Source organism: Ranitomeya variabilis, chromosome 3 (genome assembly GCF_051348905.1).
Source record: "Ranitomeya variabilis isolate aRanVar5 chromosome 3, aRanVar5.hap1, whole genome shotgun sequence".
NCBI classification, from domain to species: domain Eukaryota; kingdom Metazoa; phylum Chordata; class Amphibia; order Anura; family Dendrobatidae; genus Ranitomeya; species Ranitomeya variabilis.
This window is the reverse complement of record NC_135234.1, coordinates 693,515,892-693,534,442: the sequence shown is the minus strand read 5'-3', so window position 1 is coordinate 693,534,442 and position 18,551 is coordinate 693,515,892. Positions and strand designations below refer to the sequence as shown.

The 18,551-nt window shown below is 48.4% G+C and overlaps 1 protein-coding gene across 3 annotated transcripts in view; it reads left to right on the top strand.

The window, feature by feature from the left end:
- Nucleotides 1-18,551, top strand: part of LOC143818531 (mitochondrial ornithine transporter 1-like) — a 64,549-nt gene that overhangs the window by 1,501 nt on the left and 44,497 nt on the right. The window contains exon 2 of one of the 3 annotated variants that reach the window (XM_077299813.1): nucleotides 767-831. The exons of the other annotated variants lie outside the window; for them this stretch is intronic. The gene's annotated coding sequence lies outside the window, so the exon portion shown is untranslated. The remainder of the gene's footprint in view (nucleotides 1-766; nucleotides 832-18,551) is intronic. 3 annotated transcript variants of the gene reach the window in all.

Sequence of the window (18,551 nt, the reverse complement as noted above, 5' to 3'; positions counted from 1 at the left end):
TGAGTGAGGAGAGTAGGGCAATGTGTCATTACATATGGTTCTGATATTCTGTGGGGGAATGTTCTTTTTTTTCCCTGAATGATGCCTCCTGCTTATAAGTGTTCAATGTCATGCAGGGAAAAAGTAACTGCCCTCAGGGACGATTTTCTGCTAGTGGAAATTAGAATCTAAACTTTGGAAGCTATTCTTTCCAACAGAGATTAGAAATTAAAAGAAAAAAAACATGTTTATTCTGATTTATTCCATAATGTGGCCAGTGTAACATCCTAAAACTGATGAAAGGTTCTGTTTGAGATAGATGTAAGACTAAGGCCACGTTCACTTGTTCAGTATTTGGTCAGTATTTTATCTCAGTATTTGTAAGCCAAAACCAGGAGTGGAACAATCAGCGGAAAAGTATAATAGAAACACGTCACCACTTCTGTATTTATCACCCACTCTTGGTTTTGGCTTACAAATACTGATGTAAAATACTGACCAAATACTGAACATGTGAACATGGCCTAACATTGAGTCTGACAAGGGGACGAGCATCTTTTAATTTTGTGGACATGCTGCCCGTAGAAGTCAACAATGACTTCACTAGGATAACAATGGGTTTCAAGAGCTGAACCCGCAGCACTCAGCTGATCTTTATACCAGTGCCCTTTTCAGCATAACTTGTCCTTTTGTGACAACCCTCGTAATATAAACTATTGGGACTCACAACTTAATCATTAAATTTAGGTTCTCCAACCCTGACCTTTACCCTTTATCTTTTATACAGGAACCTGGACTTACAATGGGGACCCCTGGGTTGTACTTTCTCACACTCGTGGTGACATCAGTGAGGTGAACGGAGTTCATTGGCTATGAACCCCCTTACCTTTTTCCCATCTCCAACAGGCACTGAGGTGCACAAGCACGCCCAGCTCAGTGTCCCTGCTACCTGACATGCTGAAGGTTCGCATTATGCCAGTGTTCAGCATGCCAAGTAGATGTCATTACTAGCCCCTGGGCTTGATGTTAGCTTTCAAAACAAAGCTGACATCAACCCCCCCAACTATTACACCACTTGCCAATGCACCAGGGCAAGTGGGAAGAGTGAGGCTAAGCGCCAGAATTGGTGCATCTTATGGATGCGCCTTTTCTGGGGTGGTTGAGAGCTGATGTTTTTAGTCTAAGATTGGGCCAATATCCATGGGCTAAAATCCTGTGGGACTTCAAGATCCAGACTAATAAGCAGGTGCTGGCTAACCAACCTGGCATTGTGATAGTAGACAAGGATCAGAAGACAGCAATGATAATAGATGTGGCAGTGCCAAGTGACAGCAACATCAGAAAGAAGGAATATGAGAAGCTGGAGAAATACCAGGGCCCCAAAGGAGAACTGGAGAAGATGTGGAAGGTGAAGGCAACAGTGATTCCAGTGGTGATAGTGGATCGCCCCCACGTTAGGGCAATGGGGTACTCGGCACCGGGTCCTTCGGTTCGGTAGGGAAGTCACGGTGGCCCGACCCGGTGTGTGGCCCTTTGAGGGACGTCCAATAAAAGGGAAAGTTTGTATGGGATAATGTTCGTGACGCCACCTGTGGTATTCGGTCAGAATGACCGACGCTGCTTAGGGGTCTGCTGGGGTGATGTGATGGCAGCTAGATAATATACCTTCCCACAGGTGAAGTGTACCCCCAGGGCTTCCCAGAGGTGTAGATGGTGATGGTGGGTGATGTAAGGCGCAGAGAATAACGAGGACACAAGGTTGCAGTCTCTTTACCTTTTACTGGAGGCTTCAGCATCCACAGTCCAGGGTACAGGTAGCGCCTGTGTGTTGTAGTACCTCCCTGCTGAGCTTCCCAGTAAGGTCCTCACAACTCTTGTAGATGTTCTAGATGTTATTTCTTCCTCTCTGTCCCCCAGATGGTGTGGATAGGACAAACCCGTATGACTGATGGCCTGAGACCCTAGAGACGCCCCGACCCCCACAAGTTGCCACTGTGTCTTCTTAGGTATTAAGGTCGGGCAGCCAACTTGGAATTGACTGTCCTGCCGGTCTCTGAAGTAAAGCGTAGAGACAATTACTCCCTCGGTGTTCCGGCCACCGGCTACGCGCCTCAGAAGGAGGCAGACTATTTCAGGGCAGAACTCCTCCCGGTGTTTTTTCCTTGTGCTGTGACTCCGTTTCTCACCCTCTACAATACAATTCTCTTTGTGTCCTTTCTTAGGATGCTGCCGCACGTGCGGCAGGCGCAGCTCCGTAGCTTTCTGTCCCGCTAGGCCTCTGTCAGGATCCCACCCCTGACAGAGACCCTCTGTCTGCAGCTCAGATGTTCCTCCTTTCCCCCTGTCTGCCTGACAGGTGTTGCCTGGGCGAAGCCCAGTCAGCGTATCCCTAACTTTCTATCCAGCCCACCAGTTTTACCCTTCTGTGAGGAGTGCCCTAGTAGATAGGAGCAAGGCTCCCTGTTGTGAATTCCGTTCTCGAACTCCCTCCTGTGGTCATGAATGGTACTTCGGTGAGTTCTGTCCGTGGACTCCCTCTGGTGGCTGTGAGTGGAGCTGCTGGTTCTGAGATTCCTTCCCCACCTGCCCTCGTTTAGGGCTAGGCTGGATTCTCTATTTAACTCCACTCAGATCGTTACTCCTTGCCAGCTTTCAATGTTCTAGTACTGGTTCAGATCTCTCCTGGATCTTTCTGAGGACCTGTCTACTCCAGCGAAGCTAAGTTCCTGCTTGTTCATTTGTTACATATGGTTTTTCTTGCTAAGTTCTAGTCCAGCTTGCTATCATGAAACTGCCTGGCTAGCTGGAAGCTCTGGGGGTGCAGAGTGGCACCACCGCACTGTGAGTCGGTGCGGGGGGTATTTTTTGCACACTCTGCGTGGTTTTGTAGTTTTTTGTGTTGACCGCAAAGATCCCTTTTCTATCCTCAATCTGTTTAGTTAGACTGGCCTCCCTTTGCTAAAGCCTATTTCATCCTGTGTTTGTGATTTCCTCTTAACTCACAGTCAATACTTGTGGGGGGCTGCTTTTACCTTTGGGGAAATTTCTCTGAGGCAAGTGAGGCTTTGTTTCCTTTCTTTAGGGGTAGTTAGCTCTTATTCTGTGAAGAGGCGTCTAGGCAGAGTCAGGCACGCTCCACGGCTATTTCTAGTTGTGTTGATAGGAGTAGGGTTTGCGGTCAGCAGAGTTCCCATTTCCCCAGAGCTCGTCCCGATTCCGTGTTTAACTATCAGGTCATTTCTGGTGCACCTAACCACCAGGTCCATAACAGTACAGCTGGCCCACAAAGTGTTAATGCATCTCAATAGAGGGAAAAGAGAAGTTCTGAGACCATTTTTTTTTTTTTTCTCTGCAGTGTGTTTTGCCTTTCTTTTCCCCTTAAACTCTGGGTGGTTCAGAACTTAGGTGTGGATATGGACATTCAAGGTCTGTCCTCTAGTGTAGATCAACTCGCTGCAAAGGTACAAAACATTCAAGATTATGTAGTTCAGAATCCTATGTCGGAGCCTAGAATTCCAATTCCTGATTTGTTTTCTGGGGATAGATCTAAATTTCTGAGTTTCAAAAACAATTGTAAACTGTTTCTTGCTCTGAAACCCCGCTCTTCTGGTGACCCTATTCAGCAAGTAAGAATCATTATTTCTTTGTTGCGTGGTGACCCACAGGACTGGGCATTCGCCCTGGCGCCAGGAGATCCTGCATTGTGTAATGTAGATGCGTTTTTTCTGGCGCTGGGATTGCTTTATGATGAACCGAATTCTGTGGATCAGGCAGAGAAAATTTTGCTGGCTTTGTGTCAGGGTCAGGATGAAGCGGAGGTATATTGCCAGAAGTTCAGAAAGTGGTCTGTGCTTACTCAGTGGAATGAGTGTGCCCTGGCAGCAATTTTCAGAAAGGGTCTTTCTGAAGCCCTTAAGGATGTTATGGTGGGGTTCCCCACGCCTGCTGGTCTGAATGAATCAATGTCCTTGGCCATACAGTTCGATCGGCGCTTACGTGAGCGCAAAACTGTGCACCATTTGGCGGTATCCTCTTAGCAGAGGCCTGAGCCTATGCAATGTGATAGGACTTTGACCAGAGCTGAACGGCAAGAACATAGACGTCAGAATGGGCTGTGTTTTTACTGTGGTGACTCCACTCATGCTATCTCTGATTGTCCTAAGCGCACTAAGCGGTTCTCTAGGTCCGTCACCATTGGTACTATACAGCCTAAATTTCTTTTGTCCGTTACTCTGATTTGCTCTTTGTCATCCTATTCTGTTATGGCATTTGTAGATTCAGGCGCTGCCCTGAATTTGATGGACTTAGAGTTTGCCAGGCGCTGTGGTTTTTTCTTGGAGCCCTTGCAGCATCCCATTCCTTTGAGGGGAATTGATGCTACGCCTTTGGCCAAGAATAAGCCTCAGTACTGGACCCAGTTGACCATGTGCATGGCTCCTGCGCATCAGGAGGATATTCGCTTTTTGGTGTTGCATAATCTGCATGATGTGGTCGTGTTGGGTTTGCCATGGCTGCAGGTCCATAATCCAGTATTGGATTGGAAATCAATGTCGGTGTCCAGTTGGGGTTGTCAAGGGGTACATGGGGATGTTTCGTTGTTGTCAATTTCTTCCTCCACTCCTTCTGAAGTCCCTGAGTTTTTGTCGGATTACCGGGATGTATTTGATGAGCCCAAGTCTAGTACCCTACCTCCTCATAGGGATTGTGATTGTGCTATTAATTTGATTCCTGGTAGCAAGTTCCCTAAGGGACGACTTTTCAATTTGTCTGTGCCAGAACACGCCGCTATGCGGAGTTATATAAAGGAGTCCTTGGAGAAAGGGCATATTTGCCCGTCGTCGTCACCATTGGGAGCAGGGTTCTTTTTTGTGGCCAAGAAGGATGGTTCTCTGAGACCTTGTATAGATTACCGCCTTCTTAATAAAATCACGGTCAAATTTCAGTACCCTTTGCCTCTACTGTCTGATTTATTTGCTCGGATTAAGGGGGCTAGTTGGTTCACCAAGATAGACCTTCGAGGGGCGTATAATCTCGTGCGTATTAAACAGGGCGATGAATGGAAAACAGCATTTAATACGCCCGAGGGCCATTTTGAGTACCTGGTGATGCCATTCGGCCTTTCTAATGCTCCCTCTGTGTTTCAGTCCTTTATGCATGACATCTTCCGAAAGTATCTGGATAGATTCATGATCGTATATTTGGATGATATTTTGGTCTTTTCGGATGATTGGGAGTCCCATGTGAAGCAGGTCAGAATGGTGTTCCAGGTCCTTCGTGCTAATTCCTTGTTTGTGAAGGGATCTAAGTGTCTCTTTGGAGTTCAGAAGGTTTCCTTTTTGGGTTTCATTTTTTCCACTTCTACTATCGAGATGGATCCTGTTAAAGTCCAAGCTATTTATGATTGGACTCGGCCTACATCTGTGAAGAGCCTTCAGAAATTTCTGGGCTTTGCCAATTTTTACCGTCGCTTCATCGCTAATTTTTCTAGTGTTGTTAAACCGTTCACTGATTTGACCAAGAAGGGTGCTGATGTGGTGAATTGGTCCTCTGCGGCCGTTGAGGCTTTTCAGGAGTTGAAACGTCGTTTCTCTTCGGCTCCTGTGTTGTGTCAGCCAGATGTTTCGCTCCCTTTTCAGGTTGAGGTTGATGCTTCTGAAATTGGAGCAGGGGCTGTTTTGTCTCAGAGAAGTTCTGATTGCTCTGTAATGAAGCCATGCGCTTTCTTTTCAAGAAAGTTTTCGCCTGCTGAGCGTAATTATAATGTTGGCAATCGGGAGTTGTTGGCTATGAAGTGGGCATTCGAGGAGTGGCGACATTGGCTTGAAGGAGCCAAGCATCGCGTGGTGGTCTTGACAGATCACAAGAATCTGACTTATCTCGAGTCTGTCAAGCGGTTGAATCCTAGACAGGCTCGTTGGTCGCTGTTTTTCTCCCGTTTCAATTTTGTGGTTTCGTACCTTCCGGGTTCTAAGAATGTGAAGGCTGATGCCCTTTCAAGGAGTTTTGTGCCTGATTCTTCTGGGGTTCCTGAGCCAGCTGGTATTCTCAGAGAGGGGGTAGTTCTGTCTGCCATCTCCCCTGATTTGCGGCGGGTGCTGCAGGAGTTCCAGGCCGATAGACCTGACCGTTGTCCAGCGGAGAAACTGTTTGTCCCTGATAGATGGACTAAAAGAGTTATCTCTGAGGTTCATTGTTCGGTGTTGGCTGGTCATCCTGGGATTTTTGGTACCAGAGAATTGATGGCTAGGTCCTTTTGGTGGCCTTCTTTGTCGCGGGATGTGCGTTCTTTTGTGCAGTCTTGTGGGACTTGTGCTCGGGCTAAGCCCTGCTGTTCTCATGCCAGTGGGTTACTTTTGCCCTTGCCGGTCCCGAAAAGGCCCTGGACGCATGTTTCCATGGATTTTATTTCAGATCTTCCTGTTTCTCAAAGGATGTCGGTCATCTGGGTGGTTTGTGATCGCTTCTCTAAAATGGTCCATTTGGTACCCTTGCCTAAATTGCCTTCTTCCTCTGATTTGGTTCCATTATTTTTCCAACATGTGGTTCGTTTGCATGGCATTCCGGAGAACATCGTGTCTGACAGAGGTTCCCAGTTTGTTTCAAGATTTTGGCGTTCCTTTTGTGCTAAGATGGGCATTGATTTGTCTTTTTCTTCGGCTTTCCATCCTCAGACAAATGGCCAAACCGAACGAACCAATCAGACTTTGGAAACCTATCTGAGATGCTTTGTTTCTGCGGATCAGGATGATTGGGTGACCTTCTTGCCATTGGCTGAGTTCGCCCTTAATAATTGGGCCAGTTCAGCTACTTTGGTTTCACCTTTTTTTTGTAATTCTGGTTTTCATCCTCGTTTTTCTTCAGGGCAGGTTGAGCCTTCGGACTGTCCTGGTGTGGATTCTGTGGTGGACAGGTTGCAGCAAATTTGGACTCATGTGGTGGACAATTTGACCTTGTCCCAAGAGAAGGCTCAACGTTTCGCTAACCGCCGTCGCCGTGTTGGTCCCCGACTTCGTGTTGGGGATTTGGTTTGGTTATCATCTCGTTATGTTCCTATGAAGGTTTCTTCTCCTAAGTTTAAGCCTCGTTTCATTGGTCCTTATAAGATTTCTGAAATTCTTAATCCTGTATCACTTCGTTTGGCCCTTCCTGCTTCTTTTGCCATCCATAATATGTTCCATAGGTCGTTGCTGCAGAGATATGTGGCGCCTGTGGTTCCCTCCGTTGATCCTCCTGCTCCGGTGTTGGTCGAGGGGGAGTTGGAGTATGTGGTGGAGAAGATTTTGGATTCTCGTATTTCGAGACGAAAACTTCAGTACTTGGTCAAATGGAAGGGCTATGGTCAGGAGGATAATTCCTGGGTTGTTGCCTCTGATGTCCATGCTGCCGATTTAGTTCGTGCATTTCACTTGGCTCGTCCTGATCGGCCTGGGGGCACTGGTGAGGGTTCGGTGACCCCTCCTCAAGGGGGGGGGGTACTGTTGTGAATTCCGTTCTCGAACTCCCTCCTGTGGTCATGAATGGTACTTCGGTGAGTTCTGTCCGTGGACTCCCTCTGGTGGCTGTGAGTGGAGCTGCTGGTTCTGAGATTCCTTCCCCACCTGCCCTCGTTTAGGGCTAGGCTGGATTCTCTATTTAACTCCACTCAGATCGTTACTCCTTGCCAGCTGTCAATGTTCTAGTACTGGTTCAGATCTCTCCTGGATCTTTCTGAGGACCTGTCTACTCCAGCGAAGCTAAGTTCCTGCTTGTTCATTTGTTGCATATGGTTTTTCTTGCTAAGTTCTAGTCCAGCTTGCTATCATGAAACTGCCTGGCTAGCTGGAAGCTCTGGGGGTGCAGAGTGGCACCACCGCACCGTGAGTCGGTGCGGGGGGTATTTTTTTGCACACTCTGCGTGGTTTTGTAGTTTTTTGTGTTGACCGCAAAGATCCCTTTTCTATCCTCAATCTGTTTAGTTAGACTGGCCTCCCTTTGCTAAAGCCTATTTCATCCTGTGTTTGTGATTTCCTCTTAACTCACAGTCAATACTTGTGGGGGGCTGCTTTTACCTTTGGGGAAATTTCTCTGAGGCAAGTGAGGCTTTGTTTCCTTTCTTTAGGGGTAGTTAGCTCTTATTCTGTGAAGAGGCGTCTAGGCAGAGTCAGGCACGCTCCACGGCTATTTCTAGTTGTGTTGATAGGAGTAGGGTTTGCGGTCAGCAGAGTTCCCATTTCCCCAGAGCTCGTCCCGATTCCGTGTTTAACTATCAGGTCATTTCTGGTGCACCTAACCACCAGGTCCATAACAGCTCCCCCTGGTGGTCTGGAGTGTGAAGTGTAGTGTATGGTTTGCGATACCTGGTAGGAAGATCTCCTTTGTTACCTTCAGACGTAATATCACTCCCCTTGGTGGAAGAATGACATTACTGCAACGACCAGGACTCTGGGGCGCTGCAATAGGAGCACTAAGTTGGAAGAATGGCTACAACAGATCCCACGAGCAACATCTGAACTCTTTCCAGAAAAGCGCAATGCTGGGAACAGCTAACATCCTGCGCAGAACCCTCAAACTCACAGTACTCTGGTAGAGGACCCAAGAATGAGAAAGGACAACAAAGACCATATATGCACTGCTCAAAAAAATAAAGGGAACACTAATATCCCACATCCTAGATATCACTGAATGAAACATTCCAGTTGTAAATCTTTATTCATTACATAGTGGAATGTGTTGAGAACAATAAAACCTAAAAATGATCAACATAAGTGCAGCGCCCCAGAGTCCTGGTCGTTGCAGTAATGTCGCTCTTCCACCAGGGGGAGTGATATTACGTCTGATGGTACTAAAGGAGTTCACCTTGCCAGGTATCACAAGTGACACACTACACTTCACACTCCAGTCCACCAGGGGGAGCCTTGCTTCTATCTATTAGGGCACTCCTCACACACGGGTAAAACTGGTGGGTTGGATAGGAAGTGAGGGAGAAGCTGCCTGGGTTTGACCCAGAGAGGACCTGTCAGGCAGACAGGGGAAACGGAGGAACATCTGAGCTGCAGACAGAGGGTCCCTGTCAGGGGTGGGATCCTGACAGAGGCCAAGCATGAGATAGAACGTTACGGAGCCGTGCCTGCACCCATTGCGGCAGCATCCTATGAAAGGACACGAAGCGAAGTGTATTGTGGAGAGTGAGAAACAAAGTCACAGCACAAGGAGATAACACCGGGAGGAGTTCTGCCCCAAGATCGGCAACATCCTTCTGAGGCGCGTAGCCGGTGGCCGGAACACCGAGGGAGTAATAGGCTCTACGCATTACTTCAGAGACCGGCAGGACAGTCAATTCCAAGTTGGTTGCCCAACCTTAATACCTAAGAAGACATGGAGGCAAATTGTGGGAGAGGGGCGTCTCTAGGGTCCCTAAAAATAAGCTCCAGGCCCACCCCATCATACAGGTTGTCCTATCCATACCATCTCGGGGACAGAGAGAGAGAAGATCAGAAACATCCATGAAAGTTGTGAGGACTATCCCGTGGTGCTCAGCAGGGAGGTACTACAACACACAGGCGCTAGTAGGAAGGCTACTGATTTCCACCTGGATAAGGGAACTCTAGATGTGCCTTCGGACCGGCCGGATTCTGCCTGCCCTGTGAACGGTACTCTGGACTGTGGACACTGAAGTCTTCAGTAAAAGGTAAAGAGACTGCACCCTTTGTGTCCTCGTTATTCATTGCGCCTTACAACGTCCACCATCACCACCTACACATCTGGGAAGCCCTGGGGACATACTTCACCTGTGGGAAGGTATACCATCTAGCTGCCACCGAGAGGGAGATAGACCCGGTGCCGAGTACCCCATTGCCCTTCGCGTGGGGGCGCTCCAAAATCTTGGCGTCACGAACAGGATCTACTTAAGCCCGAAAATCGGGTCATGTGTGCCTAAGAACTGTGTGAGAACTGTACTGGAACTGTGATTTGCTTAATGACTGTGTATTGCCATTTGCCGCCAAAATTCCCACCAAAATCACCGCCATTACCGCGCCACGAGGAGCGCAGAAGAAAAAGAAGGGCGTAGAGTTGTGGGCGTGAACGAACTGAGAAGTGCGAAAAACAATGGCCGCCCAGTCCAAGTATCTCTGTATTTTGAGGACGTGTCTGTCAGCGGCTGAGATCCGCCTCTTGATTCTCTATGGAGGGCGGAGACCAAGGAGACGGGGCCGCCCCAGCAAGAGAGAGCGGGAGGAAAATGAGGAGGAGGAGGAAACCAACATGGCGACCCCCAGGCGTCCACGTGGGAATGCTCCGGCCCAGCACAGGCCCCCATCGGAGGAGGACTCAGACCCACCATCACAGAGGGGGATGACCTTTTCGGAGTCTTCCGCGGAGGGGCCTGACGGCCAGCCTCTGGGCAGCTGGTTGACCATGGCCGAGTCCCGACGGCTGGTTTCCTGTTGGAGAATCGCTCAAAAGGGGACGCGGCCCGCATCGCTGCTGGCTACGGCATTTTCATCTGCAGAGTGGACCGGCAGCGGTGAAGTTTACCCCCATGCGGGTACCAGACCTGGCCGTACCTCAGGGATTCGCCTGTCTCCCGTATCCACTCCGTCGCCTGGGGATACGATTGCACCGCTGCCCGGTCATGGGTCACGAGAGCAGGACCTTAGGGTCCTCCCTGGGATGGAGTACCGGCGGTACTTGATGGCGGAGTGGAAGGAGGAAGCTGGACAAGGGGTTCGGACCGATCTGCAGGACGACCACCCACCAAAATGGGGTGTTGTCGTGACCTTCCATCCCCAGGAGGGGAGGGGGTTCATCCAGGAGATCGGGCTGCCGGTGAGGGTGCATGTCACCCGGGACGAGGTGGAGCCCTCCTATGGAGAGGATGATGCTGACCGTGATTTACAGCCCGGGGATGCCGTAACTTATACCCGGTGGCAAAGAGGAAATGGTTGTTGGGCTCAGGACGTCCAGCGGTGTGCAGCTCTCCTAGCGGCACCCAGGGACCAGGAAACTGAACTCGTCGTGGAAACGACAACTGCGACTCCCGCTGCTCACAATCAAGCGGCTCGGGCCCATGGAGTGACCCTGGATTCCACCCTTTCCCGGCCGAGAGGGGTGGTGTGCAAGGTAAAGCCGCTAAAGCTACTTAAATAAACCTCGGAGCCACGACTGTTTGTTTTTCCTGTTTTCTGCTGCTAAAACCCTTAGGGGTTAGTGAGTCCTCTAGAGCAGGGGTGTCAAACTGCATTCCTCGAGGGCCTCAAACCATGCGTGTTTTCAAGATTTCCTTCTCATTGCACAAGGTGCTGGAATCATTCTGTGCAGGTGATTAAATGATCACCTGTGCAATACAAGGAAATCCTGAAAACTTGACCTGTTTGCAGCCCTTGAGGAATGCAGTTTGACACCCCTGCTCTAGAGAGCCATAGATAGATGGTTAATGGACTTTGTACTTAGAGAAAGAAAAATGTTAAATTATTGTTATAGCACTTAGTAGATAGAATACCTGTATGGGTAATTGGTTCTATAGATAGATAATAACTGTTTCCAATCCGCTTATTGCACAATGTAAATATGTTCTTGTTTGTAACGTTCAAGTTTCCTCACCTCCTATAAAGGGAAGCACTGTTAAATTAATTGTTTACAGCATTCCAAAAATTGTGTATGTCTTTTGCTAACATGTATTGTTGTTCTTCTTTTCCCAGTCCCAAAGTACTGCATTTAACGGGGGGGAGTGCAGCGCCCCAGAGTCCTGGTCATTGCAGGAATGTCGCTCTTCCACCAGGGGGAGTGATATTACATCTGATGGTACTAAAGGAGTTCACCTTGCCAGGTATCACAAGTCACACACTACACTTCACACTCCAGTCCACCAGGGGGAGCCTTGCTTCTATCTATTAGGGCACTCCTCACACACGGGTAAAACTGGTGGGTTGGATAGGAAGTGAGGGAGAAGCTGCCTGGGTTTGACCCAGAGAGGACCTGACAGGCACACAGGGGGAACGGAGGAACATCTGAGCTGCAGATTTAGGGTCCCTGTCAGGGGTGGGATCCTGACAGAGGCCAAGCACGAGATAGAATGTTACGGAGCTGCGCCTGCACCCATTGCGGCAGCATCCTGAGAAAGGACACGAAGCGAAGTGTATTGTGGAGAGTGAGAAACGAAGTCACAGCACAAGGAGATAATACCGGGAGGAGTTCTGCCCCAAGATCGTCAGCCTCCTTCTGAGGCGCGTAGCCGGTGGCCGGAACACCGAGGGAGTAATAGGCTCTACGCATTACTTCAGAGACCGGCAGGACAGTCAATTCTCAGTTGGTTGCCCGACCTTAATACCTAAGAAGACACGGAGGCAAATTGTGGGAGAGGGACGTCTCTAGGGTCCCTATAAATAAGCTCCAGGCCTACCCCGTCATACGGGTTGTCCTATCTGTCATGAATCCCCAATGGCTAGGGATAGCACAGGACAAGCAAAGTACAAATAGATAACGGACGAGCTCTAGGGTGATGGAACCTGGGCTGACCGCTGCCCTACGCCTGACAAACGCAACTAGAGATAGCCAGGGAGCGTGCCTACGTTGGTTCTAGACGCCACGCACCAGCCTAAGAGCTAACTAGTACTGCAGAGAAAATAAAGACCTCACTTGCCTCCAGAGGAATGAACCCCAAAAGATATAGTTGCCCCCTCACATGTATTGACGGTGAAATGAGAGGAAGGCACACACATAGAGATGATATATATAGTTTTAGCAAATTGAGGCCCGCTGTAAACTACAAAGCAGAACGATACAAAAGGGGACTGAGCGGTCAGCAAAAAACCCTAATCAAAAAAACCATCCTGAGATTACAAGAACCCATGTGCCAACTCATGGCACATGGGGAGAACCTCAGTCCACTAGAGCTACCAGCTAGCATAGAGACATAATAAGCAAGCTGGACAAAAAACCAAACAACTGAAAATCAGCACTTAGCTTATCCTGAAAGATCTGGGAGCAGGTAGGCAGGAACCAAACAGAGCACATCTGAATACATTGATAGCCGGCAAGGGAATGACAGAAAGGCCAGGTAAAATAGGAAACACCCAGCCTCTGATGGACAGGTGGAAACCAAAGGCCGCAACCCACCAAAGTCACCCAGTACCAGCAGCAACCACCAGAGGGAGCCCACAAACAGAATCCACAACAGTACCCCCCCCCTTGAGGAGGGGTCACCGAACCCTCACGAGAACCCCCAGGGCGATCAGGGTGAGCTCTATGGAAGGCGCGGACCAAATCAGTCGCATGAACATCGGAGGCGACCACCCAGGAATTATCCTCCTGACCATAACCCTTCCACTTAACCAAATACTGGAGTTTGCGTCTGGAAACACGAGAATCCAAGATCTTCTCAACAACATACTCCAATTCTCCCTCCACCAGCACCGGAGCAGGAGGCTCAACCGAAGGAACAACGGGCACCTCATACCTCCGCAACAATGACCGATGGAACACATTATGAATAGCAAACGATGCTGGGAGATCCAAACGAAAAGACACAGGGTTAAGAATCTCCGAGATCCTATAAGGACTGATGAACCGAGGCTTGAACTTAGGAGAAGAGACCTTCATAGGGACAAAACGAGAAGACAACCACACCAAATCCCCAACAAGAAGTCGGGGACCCACGCGGCGACGGCGATTAGCAAACTGCTGAGTCTTCTCCTGAGAACTTCAAATTGTCCACCACCTGATTCCAAATCTGATGTAGCCTGTCCACCACCACATCCACTCCAGGACAATCCGAAGACTCCACCTGACCAGAGGAAAAACGAGGATGAAACCCCGAATTACAAAAAAAAGGAGAGACCAACGTGGCAGAACTAGCCCGATTATTAAGAGCAAATTCGGCCAGTGGCAAAAAAGCAACCCAGTCATCTTGATCAGCAGAAACAAAACACCTCAAATAAGTTTCCAAGGTCTGATTAGTTCGCTCCGTCTGGCCATTCGTCTGAGGATGGAATGCAGACGAGAAAGACAAATCAATGCCCATCTTGGCACAAAACGTCCGCCAAAATCTAGACACAAACTGGGATCCCCTGTCAGAAACGATATTCTCCGGAATCCCATGCAAACGGACCACGTTCTGAAAAAATAAAGGGACCAACTCAGAGGAGGAGGGCAACTTAGGCAAGGGCACCAAATGAACCATCTTAGAAAAGCGGTCACACACAACCCAGATAACAGACATTTTCTGTGAAACCGGAAGATCAGAAATAAAATCCATGGAAATGTGCGTCCAAGGCCTCTTCGGGATGGGCAAGGACAACAACAACCCACTGGCCCGAGAACAGCAAGGCTTAGCTCGAGCACACACTTCACAAGACTGCACAAAGGTACGCACATCCCTAGACAAGGAAGGCCACCAAAAAGACCTGGCCACCAAGTCTCTAGTACCAAATATTCCAGGATGACCAGCCAACACTGAAGAATGGACCTCGGAGATGACTCTACTGGTCCAATCATCCGGAACAAACAGTCTTTCTGGTGGACAACGATCCGGTTTATCCACCTGAAACTCCTGCAATGCACGTCGCAAGTCTGGGGATACGGCGGACAATATTACCCCATCCCTAAGGATACCAGTAGGCCCAGAGTCTCCAGGAGAGTCAGGCACAAAACTCCTGGAAAGAGCATCTGCCTTCACATTCTTTGAACCTGGCAGGTATGAAACCACGAAATTGAAACGAGAAAAAAACAACGACCAACGAGCCTGTCTAGGATTCAAACGCCTGGCAGACTCAAGGTAAGTGAGATTCTTGTGATCAGTCAAGACCACCACACGATGTTTAGCACCCTCAAGCCAATGACGCCACTCCTCAAATGCCCACTTCATGGCCAAAAGCTCCCGATTACCCACATCATAATTGCGCTCGGCGGGCGAGAATTTTCTAGAGAAGAATGCACATGGCTTCATCACCGAGCCATTAGAACTTCTCTGTGACAAAACCGCCCCCGCTCCAATCTCGGAAGCATCAACCTCAACCTGAAAAGGAAGTGAAACATCTGGTTGACACAACACAGGAGCAGAAGAAAACCGGCGCTTAAGTTCCTGAAAGGCCTCCACGGCCGCAGGAGACCAATCAGCAACATCAGCACCCTTTTTAGTCAAATCAGTCAAAGGTTTGACAATACTAGAAAAATTAGCAATGAACCGACGATAAAAATTAGCAAACCCCAAGAACTTCTGAAGGCTCTTAACAGATGTAGGTTGTGTCCAGTCACAAATAGCCTGAACCTTGACGGGATCCATCTCAATAGTAGAAGGAGAAAAAATGTACCCCAAAAAAGAAATCTTCTGGACTCCGAAGAGACACTTTGAACCCTTCACAAACAGAGAATTGGCCCGCAGAACCTGAAACACCTTCCTGACCTGTAGAACATGAGACTCCCAGTCATCAGAAAACACCAAAATATCATCCAAATACACAATCATAAACTTATCCAGATATTCACGGAAAATATTGTGCATAAAGGACTGAAAGACTGACGGAGCATTGGAGAGTCCAAAAGGCATTACCAAATACTCAAAATGGCCCTCAGGCGTATTAAATGCGGTTTTCCACTCATCACCCTGTTTTATCCGCACCAGATTATACGCACCGCGAAGATCTATCTTAGTGAACCACCTAGCCCCCTTAATGCGAGCAAACAAATCAGTTAATAATGGCAATGGATACTGGTATTTGACTGTAATCTTATTCAGAAGGCGATAATCTATACAAGGCCTCAGGGAACCATCTTTTTTTGCCACGAAAAAGAAACCTGCTCCCAGAGGGGACGAAGATGGACGAATATGTCCCTTTTCCAAGGACTCCTTAATATAATTCCGCATAGCAGAATGCTCTGGCAGTGACAGATTAAATAAACGACCCTTAGGGAACTTACTGCCAGGAATCAATTCTATAGCACAGTCACACTCTCTATGAGGAGGGAGCGAATTGAGCTTAGGCTCCTCAAAAACATCCCTATAGTCAGACAAAAACGCAGGGATCTCAGAAGGAGTAGATGAAGCGATTGAAATCGGAGGTGCATCATCATGAACCCCCTGACATCCCCAGCTTAACACAGACATTGTTTTCCAGTCCAGGACAGGATTATGAGTTTGTAACCATGGCAGACCAAGCACTAGTACATCATGTAAATTATACAGTACAAGGAAGCGAATCACCTCCTGATGAACGGGAGTCATGCGCATGGTCACTTGTGTCCAATACTGCGGTTTATTCATAGCCAATGGTGTAGAGTCAATTCCCTTCAGAGGAATAGGAACTTCCAGAGGCTCCAGACTAAAACCGCAGCGTTTAGCAAATGACCAATCCATAAGACTCAGGGCAGCGCCCGAATCCACATAGGCATCGACGGAAATGGAAGACAGTGAAAAAATCAGAGTCACAGACAAAATGAACTTAGGCTGCAGAGTACCAATGACAAAAGATTTATCAACCCTTTTTGTGCGTTTAGAGCATGCTGATATAACATGAGCTGAATCACCACAATAAAAACACAATCCATTTTTCCGCCTATAATTTTGCCGTTCACTTCTGGACTGAATTCTATCACATTGCATAGTCTCAGGTGCCTGTTCAGAAGACACCGCCAACTGGTGCACGGGTTTGCGCTCCCGTAAACGCCGATCAATCTGAATGGCCATAGCCATAGACTCATTCAGACCTGTAGGCGTAGGGAACCCCACCATAATATCCTTAATGGCCTCAGAAAGACCATTTCTGAAGTTTGCAGCCAGGGCGCACTCATTCCACTGAGTAAGCACCGACCATTTCCGAAATTTTTGACAATATATTTCCGCTTCATCATGCCCCTGAGAGAGGGCTAATAAAGCCTTTTCAGCCTGAATCTCTAGGTTAGGTTCCTCATAGAGCAATCCCAATGCCAGAAAAAACGCATCCACACTGAGCAATGCAGGATCCCCTGGTGCCAATGCAAATGCCCAATTCTGAGGGTCGCCCCGCAGGAAAGATATTACAATCTTGACCTGTTGAGCAGGGTCTCCAGAGGAGCGAGATCTTAAAGAAAGAAACAATTTACAATTGTTCCTGAAATTCAGGAAGGTAGATCTATCTCCAGAAAAGAACTCTGGAATAGGAATTCTAGGTTCAGACATGGGAGTGTGAACAACAAAATCCTGTATGTTTTGAACTTTTGCCGCGAGATTACTCAGGCTGGAAGCCAAACTCTGGACATCCATGTTAAACAGCTAAGATCAGAGCCATTCAAGGGTTAAGAGGAGGTAAGAAGCAGCTAGACAGCAATTAAGGGCTAGGCAGCAAAACTCTGAAGGGAAAAAAAAAAAAAAATTTCCCTTAAACACTTCTTTTTCTCCTGCTTCAGCCCAAACAATTAACACTTTGTGGCCGGCTATACTGTCATGAATCCCCAATGGCTAGGGATAGCACAGGACAAGCAAAGTACAAATAGATAACGGACGAGCTCTAGGGTGATGGAACCTGGGCTGACCGCTGCCCTACGCCTGACAAACGCAACTAGAGATAGCCAGGGAGCGTGCCTACGTTGGTTCTAGATGCCACGCACCAGCCTAAGAGCTAACTAGTACTGCAGAGAAAATAAAGACCTCACTTGCCTCCAGAGGAATGAACCCCAAAAGATATAGTTGCCCCCTCACATGTATTGACGGTGAAATGAGAGGAAGGCACACACATAGAGATGATATATATAGTTTTAGCAAATTGAGGCCCGCTGTAAACTAGAAAGCAGAACGATACAAAAGGGGACTGCGGTCAGCAAAAAACCCTAATCAAAAAAACCATCCTGAGATTACAAGAACCCATGTGCCAACTCATGGCACATGGGGAGAACCTCAGTCCACTAGAGCTACCAGCTAGCATAGAGACATAATAAGCAAGCTGGACAAAAAACCAAACAACTGAAAATCAGCACTTAGCTTATCCTGAAAGATCTGGGAGCAGGTAGGCAGGAACCAAACAGAGCACATCTGAATACATTGATAGCCGGCAAGGGAATGACAGAAAGGCCAGGTAAAATAGGAAACACCCAGCCTCTGATGGACAGGTGGAAACCAAAGGCCGCAACCCACCAAAGTCACCCAGTACCAGCAGCAACCACCAGAGGGAGCCCACAAACAGAATCCACAACACCTATCCATACCATCTCGGGGACAGAGAGAGAGAAGATCAGAAACATCCACGAAAGTTGTGAGGACTATCCCGTGGTGCTCAGCAGGGAGGTACTACAACACACAGGCGCTAGTAGGAGGGCTACTGATTTTCACCTGGATAAGGGAACTCTAGATGTGCCTTCGGACCGACCGGATTCTGCCTGCCCTGTGAACGGTACTCTGGACTGTGGACACTGAAGTCTTCAGTAAAAGGTAAAGAGACTGCACCCTTTGTGTCCTCGTTATTCATTGCGCCTTACAACGTCCACCATCACCACCTACACATCTGGGAAGCCCTGGGGACATACTTCACCTGTGGGAAGGTATACCATCTAGCTGCCATTCCATCACCCCAGCGGACCCCTAAGCAGCGTCAGTCACCCTGACCGAATACCACAGGTGGCGTCAC